The sequence below is a fragment of the Natator depressus genome, chromosome 25, assembly GCF_965152275.1.
Source record: "Natator depressus isolate rNatDep1 chromosome 25, rNatDep2.hap1, whole genome shotgun sequence".
Taxonomy (NCBI): Eukaryota; Metazoa; Chordata; order Testudines; family Cheloniidae; genus Natator; species Natator depressus.
Genome location: NC_134258.1, coordinates 8,889,566 through 8,909,953, shown reverse-complemented (window position 1 = coordinate 8,909,953; position 20,388 = coordinate 8,889,566). Strand labels below are relative to the sequence as shown.

General features: G+C 48.3%; 1 long non-coding RNA gene across 1 annotated transcript; it reads right to left on the bottom strand.

Moving 5' to 3' along the window:
• Positions 1-11,577: 11,577 nt before the first annotated feature.
• On the bottom strand, positions 11,578-19,687 carry LOC141977746 (uncharacterized). Its single transcript, XR_012636278.1, has 3 exons — positions 19,605-19,687; positions 18,901-19,145; positions 11,578-11,849 (listed from the first exon to the last, which is right to left on the bottom strand). It is a non-coding gene; the product is annotated as an uncharacterized LOC141977746 (long non-coding RNA).
• Positions 19,688-20,388: the final 701 nt, after the last annotated feature.

The following is a 20,388-nucleotide window of genomic DNA, read 5'->3' as shown; positions in this document are numbered from 1 at the left end:
GTAGTTGTCTAACCTCAGCGTGGTGTGAGCGTCTACAGAGGTCCCAGTTCATCCCTCCCGCTCCCGGGCGGGTTCCCAGCATTTAGTGCACCTGAACACCTGCCAGAGGGTTTGTGGCCTGGGGGATGGGACCGCGGTGCTCGTTTGGGTTGCCAACCCTCCAGGATTGTCCTGGAGTCTCCAGGAATTGAAGATTAATCTTCCATTAAAGATTATGTCATGTGAGGAAACCTCCAGGAATCCCTCCAACCAAAGATGGCAACCGCACCCAGCATGCAACGGGCTCTGGTCAATGGATGTAACGGTGCGACCTCCCCGTCTTCCTCCATCACCCCATTCCATAGGCGCTGGTCCTAGGGGGGCTGCCGCATCCCCTGGCTTGAAGGGGTTTCCATCATATACAGGGTTTATAGTTGGGTTCAGTGGCTCACAGCACCCCTGCACCGTTCCCCCATCCCTCTCCCGCACTATCCATCCAGCATCCACTCTCTACCCATCCCATCCCATCCCACTGTCTCTCCATCCATCTCTCCTTCTAGCTTAGATGTTCATATAGCACCTATCACTTTGTGTAGCGACATCAAACAGGACACTGTGGAAGGAAATGCAGCCACTTCGGGTCAGTCAACTGGTCCCAATGCATATTGGGGTAGAGAAGGCAAATGTTTTCCCAAAGACACGGTGGCTTTCCACGAGCCTTGCAAAAAGTGTTTTGTATCTTCATTCAAAGCAGACAGGACCTTGGCTTTTTGAGATTTCCGCTGTGACTTCATCATAATATGTATAAATTGAATCGGATACCTTTATTTTTAAAAATGTCTTGAACTGGTTAAACTCCAAATACAGTAGTTACAAGGAGCAACATCACAAAAACACAGCTGTGCCACGCACTGTGCTTTGCACAGCCCTAACTCGGTATATTTTACAAATGTAAATGCAGCAGCTGTAATATATCTCTGACGCTTTTTTGTTTTTCAGGAGGGTCCCATGAACTCCTGGCTGGGACAATGTGGTCTAGAGATAATAAACATCAGAATGTGTGTAGCAGTAGCCACTGGGACCAGTGTGTGCTGACTCCTGCCACGAGACAAGGAGCATAATCTTTTGTAACCCTGACTTATATTGTGTGACTGGAGTCAGGAAATACATAATTCAGCCCTTGGTGAAAGTAGCCACAACTGCATTGACTTCAGCGTAGCTGCACCTGCTTGCACCAGGGTTGAATTGGGCACTGTGAGCTTGGCCTCTGAAGATCTTCTCAGTCTCTGGTGAAAAGAGAAGCACATGGGTGAGAGCAGAGATCATCCCCAACTTGTATTCTTTGCGCAGAGGCACAATTCCCTGCTTGTAAAGTTCTCTTAGAGTGTTTCATTAATGTTATAAAAGCAGGCTGGCTTTCCTCAACTGAACCATTCATTTCCATGACTTTGTCCTGGCTGCATTGCTGGTGAATGGCAGAATGGATCACAAGTAGGTAACCAGCTGCCACCCCAGTGGACTGGGCAATTAAGGAGATTGGCCAAAGGGCGTTTCATCTGCAGAAGTTGAAGTACAAGGTGTTTAAGTTCAGCCCAGGTGCACAGTGACCTCAGCTCCCTACTCTCTGATGGCCTCTCTGAAGTGAGTTGCTGGGTCTCAGTCCTAATGGGCAAGTGTCCACAACTCAGAAACCACCATCTTAATTGGCCAATTTGAAATCAATGGGAGTTAGATGCTTAAGTACCTTTGAGGATCTGGGTCAAAAATACTGTCAAACCAAATGAGAGCAAATCAATTAAATATCTGCAGGATGCTCATGTGTGGGTGAGATTCAGCCCTGCTCAGAGGGCCAGCACAGTTAATGAGACCTATTTTGAGGGCTCAGATGCCTCGTGTTGGGCATCTGCACAGGGGTGAATTTTACTCATTATGTTTTATTTATAGCTGCCCACATTAGCCTAATTTTGTTTTGTCTTGTCTGGAATTACCTGGGATTATCCTGCTAATGGGTGTTGCCTTTACAGAGAATATGATTTTAGTTGCTAAGAAACTGCTTTTTGCATAACAAACAGCATTAGCTGGATTTTCACCTCAAGTCAGTGGGGGCAGCAGGTGCTCCACATCTCTGAGAATCAGGGCTGGGGGTGGGGGGGGTGTCTGTGCCTTAACTCCCATGTGAGGTGGTGATTGCGCATGTGAGACAGCAGGATTTGTGTGTGGCAGGTGCCAAAGTTCTGAGTGGCTTAGTGCGCAAAAGTACATGGATGTTTGTAAGTGAGCACGAGTGTCCACGCATCCTTGGCATGGGTTTGCGTGCACAAGCACAGTTCTGTGCTTGAACGTGGGTGTGCAGAAGGATACAGTGGCTGTGTAGGGGTGTTTATGTGAGTGTTCCCGTGTCTCTTGTGCACACAGGAGAGAATGCATAGGCCTGTGCGCCTGCGTTTGTATATGTCTGAGAACAGTTGGTGTGCATTAGCGTCTGTGTGTGCACGAGTGAATACATGCCGGAAGTCAGCGTGCGCAGGTGTGGGATGGGGTCACTGTATTCCCTTAAGGGTTGGTGAGTCTCCATCTGCGTGCACGTCTGTACGTACATGAGCAGATGTGTGACAGCATGGTCTGTGTGGGCATGCCTGGATGCGTGTGCATACATGTAAGAATATTCTGTGTGAACACGTGACCTTGTGTGTGAGCATCCACACGGGAAAGCTGGGGTACTTAAAAGCCTGGATGAGTTGCAATTTCAAGGTAAAGACATTGGGGGAAACACATTTCCTCTCTTCCCTGCCTCTTCATGTTGCTATAGTGATCAGATGCACTGACACTTTAATCTGAAGTGTCCATTAATTTATACTCTGTCATAACGCCCTTCCGATGAGAGGCAGGTGGCATCTAGGGGAGCACCCTACAGGCTCCTTCGGGCCCACAACTGGGTACTTACACCAAAGCCTTACTCCAGCTGCTCCACCAAAGGCGTCTGGCACCTTCCATTCATCATCTTAGGGCAGCCGCAGCCTCTAGAAACATCTGTGCTATGAATAAAGAAATTGGCTTAGTGGCGATGCTGAGAACAAGCGAAGATATAACAAGGGACCAACGCTGGGGTGCTCCAACTTCTTTCCATCCAAATCCCTCCATGTCCTCACTCCTTGCTCTCAGAAGCTCCTTCCACTGACAGCCTCAGAAGTGCAACAATCTGCCCAACGCAAGGACAATAAAGTTGCTCCCTGCAGGCATCACATGTGGGAAGCGTGTACAGTCCCTGCCTCCTTTAACTGACTGACTGTAGACAGATGCCATTGAGAGCACCCCCTTGTGGCCCGAGGTGGTCCTGCTTGCACCCTGCCTCAATTTTCTTCTGAGCCCCAAAAGAATTCACATATACTCAGAGTCTTTAAAACAATATTCCCCTTCCCCTAGGGGAAGGTGGGGTATAATTTATTCAAATTACTCACTTCCCCTTTTATTTTTAAGGTTTCACAGCACACCCCCATGGGGCCTGTGCATTCCCAGTCCATGCCTTCCTACCCTGTACACTCTTCCCTCAGGGGCAGTCCTGCTTCCCCATCATGTGGCTCAACCCCTCACATCTAGGGTGCCACAGTTCTGATTCCTGGGACTGTGGCTTTAAGTTCTGGCCTCACTGGACTGTAGCTGAACCCCTCAAAATCAGGGGTTGTTTGCACAGTCTTCCTTCCTGGGGCTGTTTCTTCCCCCCTGAGCATCTCCCTATGTGGGGGCTTGGAGCCTCCCATGCCTACTCATCTAATCAGTCTCTTAATCCTTCCCAGGTGGGTCTAATAACCCCAAACACCTGCCTGTGCTTGACTGGGAGAGAGGGGAGCCTTGACCTGCTCACACCTAGATTCCTAGACCTTAAAGGACCATCATGATAATCTAGTCTGACCTCCTGCATGCTGCAGGCCACAGAACTGCGCCCACCCATTCCTGTAACCTCTGGCTGAGCTACTGAAGTCTACAGGGCTCCTGGTTCTGGGCCCTTGAAGGAACAGTGATCTGGGGTTTTCCTACATCTTTCCTCTGCCAGACACTGACTTATCCCCAGGAGCAACTTCCTCTCTCCAAATGACTGCTGTGAGGCCATCATCCACTTTCCCTGGACCCAGGAACAGGGTGATTATTCCTCTGGCCATAAGAGGCCACTACCTTGTTACACTGACAAAGGGCATTTCTGTCCTCTGGTCACTGGAGATGATTCTGAATGCCGCAGCTCCCACTTCTGCTGGGCTGGAACCCTGCAATGAGGGAAGGGGACAGCAGTGAATAGCACCTGGCCCAGGAAAGTGTGAGCAAATCTCCTTGGGATAGGCACAGGGAGCCACCTCCACGGCTTCTGATTCCAGGACCAGCAGCCACGGGTCAAATTTGGCTGTGGTGTAAGCAGGTGCAATGCCTTTGGCTCTCGGAAATGAGCCGCCTCTTTAGCCTAGCTATAGTTCAGGGCAGAGGGCTTTCTTGGTGGGCGTACTTCGTGTTGTGGAGGTCTGTTGTCGATGAACTCTGTACCTCCTGGATAACTTGGACAAGCATCCCTTCTTCAAAGAGATTCGGGACGAATCAGTGCTGACCTCGCCCATGTCTCAGTGGCCAAGGTCACAGGAAGTAACCAAATTTGCTGGATGTGATGGAAAAGCTCCAAGTGTTGGGACTTGGTCCATGAGGAGGAGTACGTGCGCCTGTCCTCCCCTGGGATGTGATCAACTCATATATAGGGCAAACTGCTCTCTTATCTCAGCTGTGTGGGCGGTGCTTCATTTGTAATGAAACAGGTCCTGGGGCTCAAGCAATTTTTTTACTTTCATACAGAGGTGCCAAGGCTATGAACTGCCAAGCCCAGAGGTCCCAGGGCTCAGCCCTGGCACAAATTAAGCGCCGTATGTGGGCTGAAGCTTTACGTACAGTTTGTAACTTCCTAGGACAGGTCTGTTGCCTGATCATCTCATTTCTGCCAGGCTACCAAACAGCCTTCAGAAGCAACTTTTGTCCATGGCTGGCAAGGGGCAGATTTGAACCACTGACTTAACAGAAGGCTCTGCAGTCTGAGCTGTCATGCCCCTGGCAGGTAGGACGCTTGCAAAGTGCTGCCTAAGAGATGGTCACTATGGTGCAGATAAAACCCTCTGCAGTGCTCTGCAAATATACCGGGAACTCAAATACCAGATTTCAGAGTAACAGCCGTGTTAGTCTGTATTCGTAAAAAGAAAAAAGAAAAGGAGTACTTGTGGCACCTTAGAGACTAACCAGTTTATTTGAGCATGAGCTTTCGTGAGCTACAGCTCACTTCATCGGGTGCATCCGATGAAGTGAGCTGTAGCTCACGAAAGCTCATGCTCAAATAAACTGGTTAGTCTCTAAGGTGCCACAAGTACTCCTTTTCTTTTTTCTTTTTTCAAATACCAGAGGGGATGAAGAGAAGGTGAAAATGAGACAGTTCGACAGGGCTGTGTGCCCGGGGGGAGTTAATTTTTCTCTATATTGCCGTTTCATGTTCCCTTTCAGACAAGCTGAATTACACAGTACCGACTGCGGGAGTGGTTATGCAAGCGCCTTCATTGGAATAAAGACAGTGCTCTGAAAAGCAAATGGAGGGCTGTCCTTGTGGTTAAGGCACTGAAGTGGCACTTAGGAGGTCTGTGTTCAGTTCCCATCTCTGCCATAGAGTCCGTGTGCAATCTTGGGAACATCACTTAATCCCGCTGGGCATCGGTTCCCCACCTGTAAAATGGGGATAATAATCTATGCCTTCTCTGTTAAGACTTCCAGCTCTCTGGGGGTACAGCCTGTGTCTCACTCTTTGTCTGTAGAACAGACAAAGAGTGTGCTGGGGTCTGGATCCATGGTGGGGCCTCTGGGTGCTACCATAAATAGATAATAAAAGGGGTTGGATGTCTAATTCAGAACCACGGTGACATGGTGCGATCATGGGTCTGGAACCCCTCATTTCCACTCCACTTTCCCCAAAGTGTGGAGGGGTTTGGATCTGGGATCAAATTTCCAAAAGCTTCTAAATGATTTAGGCACCTAAGTCCTTTGGCTTTCAGTTAGGCTTCTTAAGTGCCTAAATCACTTTTGAAAAGGGACTCCTATGTCACTTGGACACGTTTGGCAATTTTATCCCAAGTCTTTGTATTCAGCTGGTTCTAGTGTGAACGGTTGAGGCTGATGACTGGGTCTGGCTGAGAACTTTCCCGCAGTTTGGCTCTGGGGTTGCAGTCAGGTTTCTCTTTAGCTCATAATCTCGGTCTCCAAGCAGCTTTCACGGCCATGGCCAATTTCCAGGAGCCAGTGGAAGCCAGCCTGTTGCTACTAGGCTGTTAGAGGACAACATCCCCTGTGCTTTTAAGCAGCTGAAGAATAAATTTGCTCGACAAAGGGGAGAATTCTAAAAATACCAAGAAATGGCAGTGTGACATTAGCAGGGAGAGTGACCCAATATCCAACTCACCACAGGGGCTTTTGTCCTATAACTACTTTAATCATTAAGGCTTGCGATGACATTATTCCCTCTGCTTAAATAGGGCACTGAGGCCACAGCTACCTGTGAAGAAGGGTTTTTGATCAGCCAGTGGCAGACAAGGGAGGTGGAGAGGCACGTTCGCTAACGCTAAATGAATGTTATTTCCTTTCCATTAGGCACAAGCCTGGCAATTTTGAACATTAGCGGCTGAATTTTTGCAGACTTAATTTCTCATGACTGGAGTGAGAGTTGCACGCAACGGGTGGGCACGGGGGAACAGGCCTGTCCTTTGGTGCATCATCACAGGCTGCTGTGTTGTGGAGCTGTTGAATTTCTCTGGCACTGGGTTTCCTGGTGTAAACGTTGCTTCGGCTTCCATCTCACTGCCCATCCAGGACAATAACAGCAATGGGTAAAAAGAAAAAAGAAAAGGAGTACTTGTGGCACCTTAGAGACTAACCAGTTTATTTGAGCATGAGCTTTCGTGAGCTACAGCTCACTTCATCGGATGCATAGCATATCGTGGAAACTGCAGAAGACATTATATACACACAGAGACCATGAAACAAAACTTCCTCCCACCCCACTGTCCTGCTGCTAACAGCTTATCTAAAGCTGCTCGGCAGCTCTCCAACACCACTTTCTACAAGCCATTACCCTCTGATCCCACTGAGAGTTACCAAAAGCATCTACAGCATTTGCTCAAGAAACTTCCTGAAAAAGCGCAAGATCAAATCCGCACAGACACACCCCTGGAACCCCGACCTGGGATATTCTATCTACTACCCAAGATCCATAAACCTGGAAATCCTGGACGCCCCATCATCTCAGGCATTGGCACCCTGACAGCAGGATTATCCGGCTATGTAGACTCACTCCTCAGGCCCTACGCTACCAGCACTCCCAGCTACCTTCGAGACACCACTGACTTCCTGAGGAAACTACAATCCATTGGTGATCTTCCTGATAACACCATCCTGGCCACTATGGATGTAGAAGCCCTCTACACCAACATTCCACACAAAGATGGACTACAAGCCATCAAGAACACTATCTCCGATAATGTCACGGCTAACCTGGTGGCTGAACTTTGTGACTTTGTCCTCACCCATAACTATTTTACATTTGGGGACAATGTATACCTTCAGATCAGCGGCACTGCTATGGGTACCCGCATGGCCCCACAGTATGCCAACATTTTTATGGCTGATTTAGAACAACGCTTCCTCAGCTCTCGTCCCCTAACGCCCCTACTTTACTTGCGCTATATTGATGACATCTTCATCATCTGGACCCATGGAAAAGAAGCCCTTGAGGAATTCCACCATGATTTCAACAATTTCCATCCCACCATCAACCTCAGCCTGGTCCAGTCCACACATGAGATCCACTTCCTGGACACTACAGTGCTAATGAACGATGGTCACATCAACACCACCCTATACCGGAAACCTACTGACCGCTATTCCTACCTACATGCCTCCAGCTTTCACCCTGACCACACCACACGATCCATCGTCTACAGCCAAGCTCTGCGATACAACCACATTTGCTCCAACCCCTCAGACAGAGACAAACACCTACAAGATCTCTATCAAGCATTCTTACAACTACAATACCCACCTGCGGAAGTGAAGAAACAGATTGATAGAGCCAGAAGAGTTCCCAGAAGTCACCTACTACAGGACAGGCCTAACAAAGAAAATAACAGAACGCCACTAGCCGTCACCTTCAGCCCCCAACTAAAACCCCTCCAACGCATTATTAAGGATCTACAACCTATCCTGAAGGATGACCCAACACTCTCACAAATCTTGGGAGAAAGGCCAGTCCTTGCCTACAGACAGCCCCCCAACCTGAAGCGAATACTCACCAACAACCACATACCACACAACAGAACCACTAACCCAGGAACCTATCCTTGCAACAAAGCCCGTTGCCAACTGTGCCCACATATCTATTCAGGGAACACCATCACAGGGCCTAACAACATCAGCCACACTATCAGAGGCTCGTTCACCTGCACATCCACCAATGTGATATATGCCATCATGTGCCAGCAATGCCCCTCTGCCATGTACATTGGTCAAACTGGACAGTCTCTACGTAAAAGAATAAATGGACACAAATCAGATGTTAAGAATTATAACATTCATAAACCAGTCGGAGAACACTTCAATCTCTCTGGTCACGCAATCACAGACATGAGGGTCGCTATCTTAAAGCAAAAAAACTTCAAATCCAGACTCCAGCGAGAAACTGCTGAATTGGAATTCATTTGCAAATTGGATACTATTAATTTGGGCTTGAATAGAGACTGGGAGTGGCTATCTCCCCTTGTTTTTTTCCTACAAACCCCCCCCAAGACGTTCTGGTTAAACTTGGATTATTGCTGTGCACATTGTAAGATGAGCTATTGCCAGCAGGAGAGTGAGTTTGTGTGTGTGGTTTTTGGAGGGGGGTGTGTGTGTGGGGGGGTGGTGAGAAAACCTGGATTAGTGCTGGAAATGACCCACCTTGATTATCATGCGCATTATAAAGAGAGATTTCAAAGAGGGATGGGCTATTACCAGCAGGAGAGTGAGTTTGTATGTGTGTCTGTGGGGGGGGGGGGGGGGGGAGGGGGGGGAAGGGTGAGAAAACCTGGATTTGTGCTGGAAATGGCCTTCCTTGATGATCACTTTAGATAAGCTGTTAGCAGCAGGACAGTGGGGTGGGAGGAAGTTTTGTTTCATGGTCTCTGTGTGTATATAATGTCTTCTGCAGTTTCCACGATATGCTATGCATCCGATGAAGTGAGCTGTAGCTCACGAAAGCTCATGCTCAAATAAACTGGTTAGTCTCTAAGGTGCCACAAGTACTCCTTTTCTTTTTTCTTTTTACGAATACAGACTAACACGGCTGTTACTCTGAAACCTAGCAATGGGTAAGAAGCCTTCCAGCTGAGGATCAGAGAACCCAACCCTCCACAAACAGGAAGGACCGATTAGTGGGTGGAAGGAAGAATGGTGTTGTGGACAGTGTACCAGACTGAGATGCAAGGAGTCCCTGGTTCAGCTACCATCTTCCTGTGTCTCCTTAGGCGAAGCACTCAGTCTACACTGTGCTGTTATCTGTCTGTAGATACCACTCCTGGGGCTGTGAGGATCAATATATTAATGATTGTGAGGTGCTCAGGTACTACAGTGATGGGGGACAGAGACGTATTTAGCTAGATAGCAGCATATGTGACATCATTGTTATCTTTAGTTTACAGATAGGGAAACAGAGACACAGGCAAGGGGAGAGACTTTCTCTCCAAGGTCACACAGCAAGTCAGTGTCAGAACTGGAAATAGGACCCAGGAGTCCTGAGTTCCAATCTTGTGTTCTAAGGGCTAGAGAATGCTTTCCATTCAGTACCAACCGCAAACAAAGAAACATGGGAACCCCCGACAGCCTGGAGTTATGGACTATGTGGCTGCTGGGAGTGCAGTCTATGTTTGTAACCTTAAAGACAGGGATTAGGAGATCAGAGGACTTCTTTTGTCCTTTCATACATGCTGTATCGGTTCCCTATAAAGTCTGCATAGGTATCTATGTTTGTAGGGTAACATTTTCAATAGCCCCTAAGTCTCAACGAAAGTCAATGGGACTTAGGCTCCTAAGTCACTTAGCTGCTATTAAAATTCTTACCCTCTATCTTTTAGGTTTTCAATAAAAATTTCAATAAAAATTAAGGGCCAGCGTAACGGGGTCTGCCAGGCCTTCTCTGCCCATGACTGGAGGAGTCAGCGCCTGGCGTTAGCAAGCAGAGAGAGACCCTATCACAGCCAGAGCTCAGTGTCCAGTCAGGCACCTAGATAAGACCCAGATTTTCCAAAGACTTCAGCACCCAGAAGCTCTTATTGTTCTTAGGGGTTCTAGTCCCAGCTGTGCCACTGACTTGCTATGAGGCCTTGGCCAAATCACTTCGCCTTTCTCCATCTGCAAGTGGGGATGAGGAAACTGCCCTTCCTTTTCAAAATACTGTGAATGGTAGGGATGGAAGGTGGGAGTGAAATGTTATTAGCAATAACAGGCACAGAACTCCTTAGTGCAGAGAAGTAAATGTACACGGCGCTTTACCAAGATACTCCTGCTGCCATTGGCAAAACTCCCACTGACTTCCCAGGGAACAGGAGCGGAGTCTTAGAACAACTCACAATGCCTGCCCTGGAGAGTTGACAGTCTAAAGCCCAGATCCACTGAAGCACTTAAGCCTAAGGTTAATTTTCAGCATGAGAGTTAACATGGGATTGGGACTGTACGGCGGCGTGTCCTGCTGATGGGTGGTCGGGGTCTGGTCCGTATGGTGGCTAGAGTTTGGGCAGTACAGTGGCGTGTCCTGTCGGTGGGCAGCTGGAGTCCGGGCCATATGGTGGCTAGGTTTGTGCTGTATGGAGGCGTGTCCTGTCGGTGGGTGGCAGTGGTCCGTGCTGTTTGGCAGGCTATGATTTGTTGTCACTTTTATAAGTCAGAACAACAAAATCACTAGTCTTCCACACAGAGCCAGACCTTGAGTGTCAGCACTTCTTCCTTACGCCTTAGGAAAAGCTCTTTAGTTTTTTCGTCTGTCACCTTTCCCCACCTCCTGCAGGCCCTTGCTTGTCATTCTGGGGACAGATCCTGCCCCCAGTGGGCCAATACCCTCTCCACAGTGCCCTCCGTGGGTCAGTCCCACATCTCATTGTAACCTTCTGTCCTACGTCAGGGGGTTGTTCACTGAGACTTCCCGCTCCGTTCTCGCAGCGAGGGGCCCACACCCCCTAGGAGGATGCAGATCACATTGTTTCAAGCGCACGGGGGCTCGGCAGGACCTCCTGCTCACGTAGCCCCTCCACCCCCAGCTTCTCCTGGTGGTGCGCTGCTGTGCAAAGCACTGTCAACTTGCCCAGCTCCCGGTTGTGTCCCAGGCTGACCGAAGTGAGTCAATGCAATACGTATTTGGGAACGCTAGAAGGAAGCAGTCACGTAGAGAAGAGAAAAACAAGATAATGGGACCACTGGAGTTTCTTGGCGTCTCCTTGAATCCAGCCTAAGCCTACTGAGTGAGTGAAATTATTGTGGTTTGCTTACTAGTGACGCTCTTTCCTCCCCCTCGTCTTCCCTGGATCTTCTGGGCGCGACCATACTTTCTCTCCTGGTTCAGCTTCGCTTCCACCTTCCAGCTCTCTTCTCTTAATGTCTTGCACATCTCTTGGACAGCATATGATGGGGCAGTGGCAACTCATAGGGCAAGGCCTACAGCTATTCTGTGCCAGTGCTGCCCTTGGGGTGAGGCTGAGGCGGACGTACCTGAGCTGTGGAAAACTCAGGTGGGGGCATCTACCCTGCATCGTTCTTCCCTTCGGTCTGATCTTCAACTGTCCCTGTGTGAACACAGTTAACAAGAGCAGGTTCATATTTTTTGTCATCTCCAGAAACCCAGGCTGCTCTGGCCTTAGCTTTGCAAAGCTGTGTCTGTTACAAACTCTCCCCAGGGGAGGAGGAAATGTTCTCTCAGTGAAGAGTCAGTTTGCTGGTGCTGAGAAAGGTCACACCCTTAAACAAGCACACAACCCAGTCACTGAACTCAGTTTTTCCCGGTGTGCTCTCTATGGACTTTTGAGTCTGACTCCAGATGGACATTTTAATCTGGGAGTTTGTGCTGCTTAGGAGATAAATCCATTGTGCTAGCCCGGGTAGTGCAAGTGTTTGCAATGGCTAGAGCTGATAAAGATATCAGGCGATGCCCAGGTGGTCTTATTTAATAGTGAGAATAGTCCTGCCTGTATTGTCCAGGTGACAGGCTGGAGCTGCTGTCCAGGTGTTACTCGACACCAGGTTGATGTAAGGACTTCACCCGATGCTGGTTATTACCTGGATTTTGCGACTGAAACGGCCTTTCTTTGTTTCATATGGGGCTACTGAAGACTGGGAAGTAGGCTCAATTCTGCCCTGACATACGCAGGTGACTTCAGAGGGAGTAGCTGGCTAGTGCCTGAGAGACAGACATGAACTAGACAGCAGGGAGTGCATGGCTGGATGCCTATTCTATGGCTGAAAAGGCCAATTTCTCTCAACTGCCCAAAGTCCCTTGGGAGGCGGCAGTCAATGAACACTACACTAGTGTGAAATGGAGCATTGAGGCAAAGCCAGAGGGCTTCCTTAAGGCCAGAGCGACCACCCACACTCACATCATGTAGCACCTTCCTCTGCAAAATGCTCCATCAAGTTCATATCCACTTGTTGCCTTTTGTCTTACACAGAGGGTATGTTTATGGTGCGATCACCGGGTGTGGCTGCAGCTTGGGCAGGCATCCTGAGCTAGCTTTAAGCGTGCCAGCTCGGGCCCCAGGGCAGTGAAGCCCAGGAGCGTGTCCTTCAGTGAGAGCTGTACAAATCCAGCTGCCGAGGCTTCTTTGCTCAGGTACCCAAAATAGCTAGACGAAAGCTAGCTTGGCTGTATCTACGTGAGCTGTAACCACATCCTGTGATGACAGGATAGGCAGGCCCTTAGATTGTGAGCTCTTTGGGGCATCTTTTTGTTCGGTGTTTGTACAGTGCCTAGCACAATGGGATCCGGGTCCACGACTGGGATTTCCTAGACACTGGAGCAATACAGATAAAAAATAATTATCTTGAAGGAGTAAAGTACTATTCATAGAACATAAGAACGGCCAGACTGGGTCAGACCAAAGGTCCGTCTAGACCAGTATCCTGTCTTCTGACAGTGGCCAATGCCAGGTGTCCCAGAGGGAATGAACAGAACAGGGAATCACCAAGTGATCCTTTCCCTGTTGTTCATTTCCAGCTTCTGGCAAACAGAGGCTAGGGACACCCTCCCTGCCCATGCTGGCTAATAGCCATTCAGCATAAGATCATCAGAATCTGGCCTTTTTTTTTTTTTTTAAACACAAATTCCCTTTTAAATCAACAGGTGTTTGACAGAATAAGGACAAAACACACAGCCATGTGTGTGCTAGGCTTGTGCCTAGCTTTCAAGCCAAGTGACTTTAAGAGGGGAAGAGAAAACTCTTTGAAGACGCTCTCAAACTTCAGGGCTGTGCTTTTCAACTGGCTGTGGGTGGCGGGGGGATGGGAGGGGGGCTCCATAATTAAAGCTGGTCAGGAATCTTTTGACCAAAAGTGTTCTTTTTTAAAAAAAAAATGCAGATTTGTCAAAACAGAAACTGTTTTGTGAAATAGGGTCAATTTTAAGGCTCTTCCAACTTCGAAAAATGACGGAATTTAAATTGTTTTTTATCAGGATACTTTGTTTTGGCATTTTCAAAACAAAAAATGTCTGGTTTGTCCATTCCAAACCGCCATTGTTTGGAAATTTAGTCTAATTACATTTTAAAAAGTTGAACAAAAGTCAAAAATCAAAACAAAACGTTTCAATGGCCCTAAAACAATTTTTTCCCCAGTTCACAAAAAAAAAATTGAGATTTCCACCTTGCGCTCTGATTTGGGATGTTTTCAGACTCTTGAAAATATTGGCAAAAATCAGGAAAATCACCTGAGGCAGGGGAATCCCCCTTCAAGTCAGAGACTGGGAACCAATCAGAAATTCCACTTTAATTTGATCCCCAAAGGAATCAGTGCTGGCCTATCAGGTTGCTAAATTCATGCACATGTTTAGGGGAAAAAAAGGTCAAATTGCAAGCAGTCAGAAGCCAGCTTATTCAGAATGTAATAGGGTGGGGGGAAATCAGAGTGCAGTAAGTAAATACTAATTTGGGAACAATTGCCTCTCTACAGCTGTTGCAAGCAATGGCGCTGGAGTCCACCATAGCTTCCCTTGAAACTTGCCGCAGATATAGGCAGGATCTAAACTGGGCTGCGAGCACGTTGGAAATGGCCCAGTCAGAGAGAATGGGGATTGAGGCGCTTAGCTGCAAGCGATCATGGAAGAGGCTGGCTTTTCCTGGAGAGATCCCCAGCTGCGCTTCCAGGCTGTAAATTAAACAAACCATGTTTCCTATATAGCAGACCCCAGGGGTGGTGGAACGAACAGCATGGCCTTACTGCTGTTATTTCCTCTGAGTTAACTCTTCCCCCCCTGCTTCAGACTGATGGTGCCCACTTCACCTGATTTGTTATTTATTAAAATGATTTAAGGAGAGATGGGGGGGGACATGCTCAGTGCAAATTATATTTTTAGCTGTTGTGCTTCGCCAGTGTGATAGAAAATAAATCTCTCTGGCACCGCGTCTCCGTACGGGAGTTGTCATTAAATGCAATTAAACAGACCCTGCAGGTGTCCTGGGTCAGGCCTGCAGCAGCCCATTCACCGCAGCAATGTTATTATCATCCTGACAGCAAAACACCAGATATTTCCTGAGCTGTTGTAATCGATGAGATTTGCCTGGTTTGCAGCTGGGTAGTGGGGAGCAGGGAGACCGGCCTTGTTCAAACCTGCTCTTTAGAGTTACTGATGGAAAAGTCAAAGAGCTGCTCGGCTGCCAGGAGGATGGAGGGACATGGGATCTGGGAGGAGGGGAAGAGAGGGATGTTTGGGGAACAAAAGAAGAGGGAGAAATGGAGGGGGTACAACATCATTTCACATAGTCTCAGGGAACCTTAAAGCAGAAGGCTGCGCTTGAGGACCAGGCACTGCCCTAGTACTCGGGATATGAGGGTTTGATTCTGCCACGGACTCCCTGTGTGTCCTCAGGCAAGTCCCATAGGGTCAGAGTTTTCACAAAAGCTTAGTTCCCTTTTAGGCACTAAAATAAGCAGCCTGATGTCTGAAGGAACTGCACATTGGATGCTGAGATATTTTACAATCTGACCCTTGTTTCCTTCCCACCTCTTTGTCTGTCTCATCTATTTAGCCCAGAAGTCCCCAAAGGGTGGGGTGCACCCCTTTAGAGGGGCACAGCGGGAACTTCAGAAGGGTGCAATGGGTCTGGACCAGCCCCATGGGGGATGGGGAGGGAGCACCACCCAGCCCCTCCCCGCACCGAGCTCTGCTCCAGCCCCACCCCCAGCCACAGGCCCGGCTGCCAGCCCCCACCGCAGCCCGGTTGCGACTCCACTCCTGACCCCATCTCCATCCCTGTAGTCCCAGCCTCGGCCCCCTTACCCCATCTGCATCCCCCCCACAGCCGTGCCCTGCTCACAGCTCCAGGGGTGTGTGGGGGGGTGCACAGACGGGGTAAGGGGGGATGCAGCCCTAAGAAGTTTGGGGGCCACTGATGTAACCTATGAACACATTGAGGCTGGATCTGTCTCTCACTGTGTGTCTGTGCAGCACCCAGCACAATGGGTCCCTTACTTCAGCTCGGGACTCTGGATACTGTAATTACTACGACTAATAAACTGGAGTGACTCCTGATTTACACCAGTATAAATGAAGAATCAGGATCCAATTCCCCTACTGAAAAAATAATCATACTATCGCAAGCTCTCCACCACTATGGTGTCCATTCACAGACGGATCCTGCAACCATCGAAACCCCCAAAGCACTCCAGTATCAGACCCTAACTAGCATAGTTACTCGACTGACTCTGGTTCCATGGTGGCCACACTTCTTATTCCCCTTCCCCACTGCTAATTGCAAACCCTGGGTCAAATTCCACCAGCTCCTGCTCTCACACCAACATGAATCCAGAGTGAGCGCACTTTTAGTCAGTGGAGTCATCCTGGGGTGAAAGCCATGTAGGATCAGAATCAGGCTCCTAGGGAACAACCGACTGGGCCAGACTCACTTTCATTTACACCACTGTCAATCCCAAGCAACTCCCTTGAATCAATGGAGCGGCTTTTGTTTTTCATGGGTTTAATGGAAAGCAGAAGTTCACTCATTGGGTATTTCAGCCTCTATTCTCCCTTTCAAATCCTTCTCCCTTCTGGGCTCCCTGCTAAAGCCCAGGAGCATTGGAGGGTAGAGAGGCACAGCAGATCTGTGCCCATGTCTCTAGCCCCTGGCTTTCTCCTGTGATTATGGTGCAGTTTTTAGGGGAAGATATACACCCCACAACTCCCTTCTGGAGCAGCTAAAGGACAAATCTGGAAAAAAAAGGGGGAGAAGTCTATGAGAATTAGAGCTGAGTGAATGACAGGATTTTCGGTTCAGAGCCCGAACCAAAAAATCCCCCCCAAATTCCGGTTTGATTTGAACCAAAATGACTTCAAAATTTGTCAACAAATTGAAAAACACAAAAAGGATTTCCTTTTGAATTGACCAACATGAATTGAATTGACATGATATGAGGGGTGTGTGTTTCATTTCAATGCAGACTTTTGCGGTGTTTTCACCCTGTTTTTTTTTTTAAACCTGGCCAAATATGAAATTGAAACGCCATTTCGAATAAAAAAGTCTACACGAAACATTTTGAGTTTTCAAAAACAAGTATTTTCAACCAACGCTATTTGCTGAATATGACCCAAATTCAATTAATAGCTTCCCCCCCATGCATTTTTCAATGAAAAACGATTTGCCAAAAAAAAATATCCCCCAGCTCTAATGGGAATCCTGTTTCCATAGTGGTGATGTCTCTGCCTGCAGCTGGGCAAACTCCAGCAAATATCCACCCACATTCTTAAAGGACTTTGTTTCAGCTACCCTCAACTCTCTAGCGCTCACCTCCCGTGAACGTACACAGGGCCAAGAGTCCTGGCACGGACGTTGGTGGGGAGCAGGATTCAGAAGCACAGGGGCCAGCGTTTGCAGAAAGCAAATGTGACAACATTCACACCGGGCGCACTTGCATGCTCTGACAACCAGGGATCAGGAACAATATCACGTGGCTTAACTCACGGATCCCAGCCAGCCGCCCCTGTAAGAAGGTTGGGTACTCGCAGCAGGCTCTTTGCTATCAAAACCACCGAGACAGAAACATTTGCAAGAACTATTTGAATTATTGGCTCAGCTCAGCCTCGTGCTGCTTGGAGAATGAATCACTCCAGTCCCAGGGAATCCCAGCCTGTAGCACAGTGTGGTTTCCAACCCGTGGTCCGCAGTCCCCTGGGGTTCACAGACTGTCTCTAAGATTTCCAAAGAAATCTGCACCTCCATTTGAAATTTAGTAGGGTCTGCAAACAAAAAAAGGCTGAAAGCCTCTGCTGTAGCACGTGGAGGATTGCAGTGCTAATAGCTTACGCTTCTAGAGTGCTTTTTACATATATACACACGCAGCCCCACTGACATGCAGCCACCTCTGGGGTGGAAGGCGGTAGCCAGTTGGGCATGCATCAGTAGTGCGTGGGGGGTGGGGAGTCAATTGTTGGCAAAACACACAGGGAACCATCATCCCCATTGTTACAAGAAGTATCAGGAGCGTCTGTAATCTCCATATGGAGCAGACAGGAGTTCTTGTCTGAAACACCCACACAGAGCAGACTGCATGGCCCTCTGTTTATCAATGTCCGGGGATGAAGGGCAGACTTGACCCTATGACAATGGGACTCAGGATTTCTAGACCTCCCCTACTCCTGCCTCCATTCCTTGATGCCTCTCAGGAAGGCAAATCCACTTGAGCATGGACCTAGCTAACTACCCAGTGCTGTTCCTTGCCCTTGGGGTGGCGGGGCCAGTAGTCCTGAATTCTACACTGAAGGGGCTCTTCTCTCTCTTGCCCTCCTACCCCACTCAGAGGTCTGGAGTTCTCTCACTGCCATCTAGGGTATCCTTCTGCTGTTCTGTCTGATGATCGAATTCTGGCCTTACCCCGTTCTCCATAAGCAGCACAGGTCTATTGGTGTCCGTAGAACTGCCACCAGTTTATACAGCGCAGAATTTGGTCGTAAAGGCCTTGGCATTCTCAGCTGGCTAAGGAACATCTAGTTCCTAGGCAAAATGTTTTATCAAAATACAGATCTCTTTTTGGTTCGTAGGGTCAGATTCTACTCTCACTAAAGTGGGTGTAAATCCAGAATAACTGTCTTCAACTGAGATGCTCTGGATTTTCAGTGGTGTAACTAACAGAGGAGAATGTGCCCCTTTGTGTCTGTTTCACAGACAGACAAACCAGAGGACAAGAAACTGCACGTTACAGCTGCAAGTGTGAAGAGCCCAGCGGCCGATAATAAGTGTCATGGAGACAGAGCCTCAGCGGATGTAAATTGGCATAGCTCAGCGTAGCACCACATGGACTTTAACGAAGCAACGCCAATTTATACCAGCTGAGCACCTGATCCGGTGTCTGGAGTGCTTAGGGACACCCCCTGGAGTTTCCATCAGTGGGTGTGAGAGTGCAGGAGCGACTGGCCACATGTGAGCACCGGGGTCAGGAGAGGAGATAGAACAGATCCAACAGGAAGCACGTTTCCCAATTTTCCCCTTGCCTGCTTTCTGTTTCTTATAGGAGTGCCTCTCTCTTTTCCCTCTTCCTCCTTCTCTTCTTCCCGCCTCCCCACTCACTACTCCTTTCTTTCTCTGCTGCCTCATCCCTCTTTGCTCCCTGCCCCTGAAACGTATCAGTTAGACTTACCAGCATACTCCCTTCTAAACAGGTGCAGTCGCCACTCAATGCATTTTAATTACCCCTTCAAGGGCCCTCGTCACGGTGTGTTGGGAGTTCCAAAATGAATTTTCCTGAGTATTATGCGTGCGTCTGAGCTCTAGTTAGTCAGATTGTAGCATCCTTGTCAGGAACGGTCAGTTTGTCTGTCTCTTTGGAGCAGCTGTCTCGTTCGCTTCCCATCTCTCTGCTTGCGCTAACAGAAAACAAACCTGCTGATAAAGAAAACATGGCCATTAGGTAGCTTGGCTGTCGGGCGGAAGAAAAAAAATGAAGGCCAAGATTTGCAACCATAGGAGACTAAAGTTAGGCTCCTAAATCATGATTTCAGTTCCTAAATCAGAAGTGCAGAGAACCCAGCAACGCCAATTGACTTCCCTGGGAGGTGCTGGGAGTGGGATTTTCAAAAGACACGTAAGTGACTTAGGCGCAAAAATTCCACAGGGACTTGTGCTTCCAAATCATTTAGGCACCTTTGAAAATCCTGCCTTATGTGCTCAGGGCTTGTGAAAATCAGGTCACCCATTTAGGGGCCGAAATGTGGTCCTAGTAGTGTAACTTTTAGACTCTTATTTTTGAAATCCTTGGCCTAAGAAAGAGAGATTTTCAAAAGGCATACGTGGCAGGTGCCTAGTTCCCATTGCAAGTCAACAGAAGTCAGGCTCCTCACTTACCATTGTGTCACTGCAAATCTCCCCGTAATGGGGGAAGTATCTGTGTCCAGGTCTGGAAAGCACCTTCATGCCGACAGTTGGCTGGAAAACAAACCTCCATAGTCACAAAACAGCTCAAACATTTTTATTACCATTTTTCCCCTCAAAAAATATTTTTCTGTCGACAGTTTCTGACCAGCTGCACTCAACAGGCTGGAGCCCAGTGCGGTCCATGTAGACCTATTGGCTTCACTGGGTGGTGGATCTGCCTCTGTGTGCAGTTATAGAGGGTGAGAAAGCTGCTTTTAGCCATTTTGCCTTCTATTTTGCATTGTGCGCCTCCTGTCACATCTCAAATTTCCCGTTAACAAATCCTTCTAGTCCTACAGGGGATTCCTCAGAAGGTTCATTGATCTGCCTCTTCAGACCTGCTTGCCGGGTTATTCCTGATGTTTAGCTCGTCAGATTGTTTTTATTATAAATATTCTTTTCAAGAGAATCTGCAGTCACCAGGGTTTGGGTCTCTTGGATTGTTTTCCAAAGCACGTGTGGATACATGCCTGCGTACCCACCCACAAACCTGTGAAACATAAGAATAATGTGTAGCTACGTGTTAAGGGTTTAAAAGCATTGCACTGTCTCTCAGGGCCAAAGCTCGGATCGCCACATAGCTTTGAATGGTTATCCTTGCATGGCTCTAAACAGAGCTGGGTCTGGGCATATTCACCCTCTGTGTGCGTTACAGCACTGTGCCTGTGTGCTTCCATTAATGTTCACGTGGGTTGGGCACACCCTTTGGCATGGA